This window comes from Zea mays, chromosome 2 (genome assembly GCF_902167145.1).
Source record: "Zea mays cultivar B73 chromosome 2, Zm-B73-REFERENCE-NAM-5.0, whole genome shotgun sequence".
Lineage (NCBI taxonomy): Eukaryota > Viridiplantae > Streptophyta > Magnoliopsida > Poales > Poaceae > Zea > Zea mays.
The window spans coordinates 232,643,978-232,650,500 of record NC_050097.1 but is presented as its reverse complement, the minus strand read 5'-3'; the positions used below and the strand labels follow the sequence as shown (position 1 = coordinate 232,650,500).

General features: G+C 42.2%; 1 long non-coding RNA gene across 5 annotated transcripts; it reads right to left on the bottom strand.

The window, feature by feature from the left end:
* Positions 1-2,204: 2,204 nt before the first annotated feature.
* LOC103648086 (uncharacterized) lies at positions 2,205-5,807 on the bottom strand. 5 transcript variants are annotated; one of them, XR_563232.3, is made up of 6 exons: positions 5,081-5,807; positions 4,200-4,285; positions 4,000-4,120; positions 3,685-3,781; positions 3,528-3,610; positions 2,465-2,750 (listed from the first exon to the last, which is right to left on the bottom strand). It is a non-coding gene; the product is annotated as an uncharacterized lncRNA (long non-coding RNA). The 5 variants fall into 5 exon arrangements; XR_002267455.1 differs by lacking the exons at positions 2,465-2,750; positions 3,685-3,781 and adding an exon at positions 2,205-2,391; XR_004856517.1 differs by lacking the exon at positions 3,685-3,781 and having other exon boundaries at positions 3,528-3,684.
* Positions 5,808-6,523: the final 716 nt, after the last annotated feature.

Here is a 6,523-nt window from a genome sequence, read left to right as displayed (position 1 = left end):
CCCCGTTGAAAGTATCTTGGCCCCTAATTGCTTTTGATGATTAATGACAACACAAGATTATTATGACTAACTTGTATTTCACAGCTATACGGTAAGTTAGATCACATTGCAGAAAATTAAGCTTCAACAAGTGAGAGCACCCCCAACGATGGAAATCGAGGAGATGGCTAAGGAACAATGCTTAAAAGGTTAAGGACTGCTAGTTCTAAGTGTTAAAGATGTTGTTGGACATTTTGTATAGAGTTAGGTCCTTTTATTTAATTTTAGCTATACTATAAAGGAGGTTATGAATGAGTAATTTGGCCTATGCATGCCTAGTGTAGTTATGCAGCATCCACTTGCATAAAACTAGTGTTAGGTATCTCACAATAGCCAATAAAAAGTATGTGTGGAAACTAAAACTAAAAATAAACTTAGAAGAATTTTCGGTTATGTGTGCACCAGACTAGTCCGATGGCGCACCAGACCGAATACACAGTAAGGGCTTCCCTATGCCCCACCCGACAATAGAGACACCAAACCAGTCCAGTGTGCCACCAGACCGATTACGCAAAGATCCTGTTTTGGGCACAATCTCCACTGGACCTGTTACGCAAAGCCATTGTAAAATGTGCCTTGCCAGCCTTTGTGCACCAGACTAGTTCGATGTGCCCAACTGACACATCAGACCTCTAATACAGTAACAACTAGTTGTTAGAACTAGCCATTGGCTGATGTTACTAGCCGGTCTGGTGGCACATCCGTGGCGCACCAGATCGGTCCGATTTCCCCACGAAAAGTGCAGAATAATACCAACTAGTATTTGGTGGATGACTAAGGGGGAGCTAAAACCTTTGCTCAGCTATGCCGGAGGATTTTTGCTCAGCTGATCCAATCACCATAGTGGCAACTTTGAGGAGTTCACGCTTAGCCTTTGGAGTTTATCGGCCCCAGTAGGAGGTCGACCCACGTCCAGCAGGTCGAATTCTGGGTCACAGAGGCCATTAGATCCAAGAGGATGCACTTGCTGGAGAGAGAGAGACAGAGGAGGATGAGGCCATCCGAGAGCGTGAGCTCGTTCGTTTTCGAGCTGCAGACAACTCAAATGATTCTATGAATGACATTTCACTGTTCCACCACCGTCAAATGATAGAGAATCAGATGTATTTCTAGCATCTCTTTGAGCACACCAGGTTCTCTGTAGCTCTTATTCAGACGACACCGCCTCCACCTCTTCAGACAGTCAGTCGTCGTGCCAACTGCCAACCATACACAGTCTAGCACTCCACCTAGTCAGACTTTTGGACTCTCCATCTCCCCTCTCTGGCCAGCAGGTTTGGACTTCTCTACACATGCTGTCAGAATTGGGAGTACGTCGACTGATGTGATGATCATATGCTCTGCTATCAGTACCTCCTCGGTATCAGTCACACTGGCTCAGCCGATAGCTCCATCAGTGCTAGTCTTAGCTCTAACTTTCGCTTTAGAGACAACTTCAGTAGCAGCCCTAACATAGACTCAGATGTTGATCTCTCTGTGTTCTAGATTGCTCCCACTGATACGCCCCCACTCCTTAGTATCCTTAGGTTAAGGCGTACCTTTTGGTACTTGATGTCGAAGGAGGAGAGAGTCGAGTGTCCTCAGAGTTAGGGGGGCAAGAGATACTTTTGTTGATTTTTGTATTACTAGTTTAATGCCCGTGCGTTACGACGAAGCACAAAACATTGGATAAAATGTTAGTACACAACCGATTATATAAAAACGAACAACACCTATATTATCATCGATCTCGATATCTCATAACTTTTTGCCAACAACCAATATAATGTTACTAACCAATTTTTCATCAGCTATTCAGACTCATCTCACTATTTAATTTCAATCAGGTTAGACTCTTCATGCTACTTGTAGCAGTAATGTACACAATTTTTTTGTTAAGGTAATGAAACTACTTAACAACATGGAGGGAGATGAGCGTTGTTTCCACTCATGTGGTTAGAGGAGAGGGGCGACGACTGCGCGACTGCTTTGGGCAATTATGTTAGGCCATTACATGGTGGAGAGGGAGTAGACACACGACTAAAAACCTTCTTAAATACACCAACATCAAAGATATCACTTGGTGTTCCACCATTCCAAGCAATAATTATCATGGCCTATATAAAATCTTAAACCTTCACTGATATGTTGAATTAAGGGATGATAATGTTTAATAGATAGAAAGCACACACAAAAGAGCAACTAACATGTAAGGACAAGATTAAGAAGATCCACATTCTGACGAAACTACGAAATATGTGCCAAAATGAACTTATCTCCATAAAATTAAATTTTCCCATCCAATGGATCTCCTGGATGGATGACGACAAGAATATGGCTGGCGCTTGATTGTGTAGATGGCTTGATGGTTACCTATTGCTTGCAAAATTGAATACATAGATAAACATACACAATAGGAGCAGAAGTATATGATAGAACATGCTCATGGGCAAGAAATAGAAACTTCAATATTATCAGAGTCCTTTGGATAAGTATAAATCAGAATAGAGAATCGTACGTAGAAGATAATAATTCGTCGAAAACATTAGTACTAATAGCAGTAGATAATAAAACTAACTATAGATGCAATTAGGAGAAGCACAGTGTATATCTAATCAGTCCGTACATAGCAGTTGCTTGTTATCTTAGGAACATGGGATGGCTTTAATCACGCAGTAGGCGAGCTGGAGAGGCTGTTAGCGAGTTCAGAGGGTTGGGATGATGGCGAGCTACTGCAGCATACAAGAAATGGAAAATAATTATGGTGCAAAATTGATGGCTGATAGAATAGGATCGAGAATTAGAGATGCAGTATGTACAAATCAGCTAGAAATAAACATTGAGAGTAATAAATGTAGATAAAAAAACAGATAAATTGTGTTGTGCCCATTTCCTTGGAGGGAACGTATCTGGTGCTCAAAGGGGTACGATGCTCATGTGCACATTTTAAATCTGGTGTATCCATTTCGCATCTAACAGCAGCACCAATTTTGTGAAGCACCCCTTCCACCTTCCTCCCCTGGTGGGAGGGTTCTTCGTAAAATTAGCTGGTGCCGTTGAATACAAGATGGATGCACCAGATTTAAAATGTGCACATGAGCACCGTACCCCTTTAAGCACTAGATACGTTTCCTTCCTTGGAAGCAACTATGCCAACATTTAGAGGTACAGAGTGTGTGATCACGCATGATGTGTAGGAGAACTCTAATGATGTAACAAAAAAAAAAGAAATCACCAAGATGAATCTACTTCGTCGTAGATGAAATGGAATTCCAACCACCAAATCGACATTTTGGTTCCTTTTTCCTTTTTTTTCCCTTTTCTAATTAGGGTCACCAGGCAAAGATGCAGTAAGTGCCTCCCGATATACTCTTCTATTGTAGCACACTATTCTATTGTAAATTCACTCAAGCAACAACAGTATGATCTGTTTTCAACTATGCACTTCTACTGAAAGATATATCAAAACAAGCAGCAACACAATAATTAAATCAACAAAGAAAACTTACCCACATGCAACATAAGGCCGCTCAACCCTACGAAGCATGTTAATAGTAGCCTTGTTGACTTTCACGAACACGCCATTGAAGATCTGGAAAAATTGAATGTCCAGTTTTACAAACAATCAGACAATTCAAATAGCCGGAATGTAATTGGTGAACCCACCTGCCACAAATGCAGAAGTTGCATTACCTTCCCGGTCTTAGGGTGCGTGGCGTTGATACAGTTGTTTCAACGGAATTAAAAACAAGCATAAGCATACCTATGTGTTGCAACGGCACACAAACTATTCAATAAAATGTTACAGTGTGCCCCACCTTGTAAAGAAACATCGAGCAAAGCGAAAAAGGCTACGGTCTATTTCAGGTATAATCCTTAGTGAACATAAGTCTAATTAGATTTTTTTGAAACATGATATATACACGCTAGAATTGCTCTAAAAATTTGAGCTATAACGTAGAATAAGAGTGGAGGCAATACCTGCATGACAGTCTAACGTTCTCTTCTGATCCATTCGTTCCGAGCAATGGCAAAATATGCTAGCATCGGATGGTGCCCAATATAAGAGGCGTTGCTGTCTCTCATGTTTACTGCCCATTCACTATAAATAAGAAAAATATTTAAGCAATTGTCTTGTAATTTAGTAACATCTTTTGTTACACAAAGAACAGGGTACTCACAACATGGACAAATCAGCACGCCCTGTACCAACATTTTTGGCTTGAAGATTCTCAAGCTGAGAGTTTATGTTGAACCTATCGCTAGCCTTTCAAATAGTTATTGTGTTAGAAATGTCGTATTGAAAATGTCAAAAAACTAGCTATTAAACAAAACACTGAATACTAAGTTCCAGTTGAACCTTTAAAGAGAAAACGTAGAAAACATCACAAGTCCCACAAGAACATATGAAACACTTCTTAAAATATGCCAAGCAGAGAAATGCAATATCTAAAATCCAAAGTGTGTGCACCAGTGAACATCCTTCATGCTCCTCATCTTAGAACTATGCAAACAAAGAACAAACACAAATTCATGCTCTTACAGAAGGTAAATCAGGTCCCTATTACATCAGGGCAATGACCCATGCATACAACTAAAATCCTCCACAACACTTGCACACTCCAATAAGAGTATATATGTTATACAAAATGAACATCCCAAAGCATTACTGCAAGTTCAATAAAATAGCAGACAGCATGTAGAACAAGCTCTAGTGGGTAATGCTTTAGTTATAAACCTATGATAAAAAAATAAAAGCAATTCCAGCATCAAACACTAAACCACACCCACCCTACGCTAAATTTATCAGACAAAAAGAGATTGAGTTTAGGGTTTTTCAGACCTATCTAAGTGTAATATCAAAATAGGACAGGAAAAGCATGGAGAACAGTTTCTCCACTTTTAACCAAAAGAAAATTTCTAGGACCGCAACATACAGAATACAGATCACAATCCATTGTTTTAAGATGTCCCAACTACAGAAGAAGCCAAAACCCTCTCTGTATCAGTATCAACCGCGCGCGGGCAACCAATCAAGAGAGATAATCCAGGTACTACCAACCTGCATGATGGTGTGCTATGGTCTGGCACCTGGAGCGAATGCCGGCAACTTTGGATTCAAGCAGATTGGGTGTACATCCGACAATTTTAAAAAGTTAGTATGCATAATATATGTGCATAAATTTGTTATTAGATCAGATCTGGAAACAAAAAAAAAGTTAGGTTTCACACAGCAGAAAAGGAGAAAATGGGTGGAGTACGTAACAATGGCCGTCACCGGCGAAGGGCCCGAAGAAGGCCTAGCGAAGGATCTGATGCAGACCTGCGCACCTGGCATGAGGGCGGCAACATCGACTACACGGTCGTCTGAGCCATGGACCTGACCAAATCGTGTGACCAAATACTGGGGCACAAAGCAGCCACAAAACATACTGCAAAATTGCAGGTTAGCTTTACAACTCTTAACAATTGGAAAACAAAAGTATGTATACCACATGCTCTTAAAAATTGCAGGTAGCTAGGACGTAGGACCTAAAGGACCTCATCCTCATGAACCAGCTAAAGAATCTTGGCAGATGTTTCAGCCAACGTATCGACTAGGAATTGTGAAAGTACATTAAGAACACTAAGGACACAGAAATCTCTTCAACACACAAAGCTGAAGTGATGCTTTGATGATATAATGTTCTTCATGGTGTACTTTGTAAACCAAATAATTTTTGAAATAGAACTACTATCTAGGGGAGTCATGTTTTGGACACACAGAATACCTTAGACTTCAGTATCAGGAAATTGAAGGATAAGCCTGGGAGCAACTGTATATATGATAACAGTAAGCCAAGTCTAGCTCAGCGGCGGACCGGAGGTTTTAGGGGCCCGAAGCAAATTTAAAATAGAGACCCATCACACTATTGTTATATAAAAATGGTACCAATTGTTGAGCACCATATTGAGCGGCCGGACGGTCCGCGGTCCGGACAGTCCGCGCCTGTGGGCCGGACGGTCCGCGCATGCGCAGAGCAGTTTAGGGTTCCGAGTTTTGTGCTATGTTTGTTGGCTAGATTTGCGGAATTAACCCGGAATCCAGTCGTGTAAAGGGTCCAGCCCCCCTCCTCTATATAAAGAGAGGTCTACGACCGATTTGTAATTATTAATCGAATCAATACAACTTCTATTCGCATTTATTTCCAGTACAATTAGGAGTAGTTCTAGTCTAGTTCTAGTTTAGCCTCTCGATCCCCAAATTCTTCGCCTCTCTTCGACTCTACGCCGATTAGAGGAGTCTAGGTCGGCCGGCCCGAGCCTAGACAACCCCTTGGATCTCTCCTCCCCGACGGGGTCCCTCCCGGGAGCGAGATCCAGGCGCCGCCGGCGATCTTCCGCCGTCCCTGCGCACGCGCGGACCGTCCGGCCCCAGGGCGCGGACCGTCCGGCCGTCAGGCAGGAAACCCTAGCCCCTGCGCCAGGTCGCGGACCGTCTGGCCCCAGGCCGCGGACCGTCCGC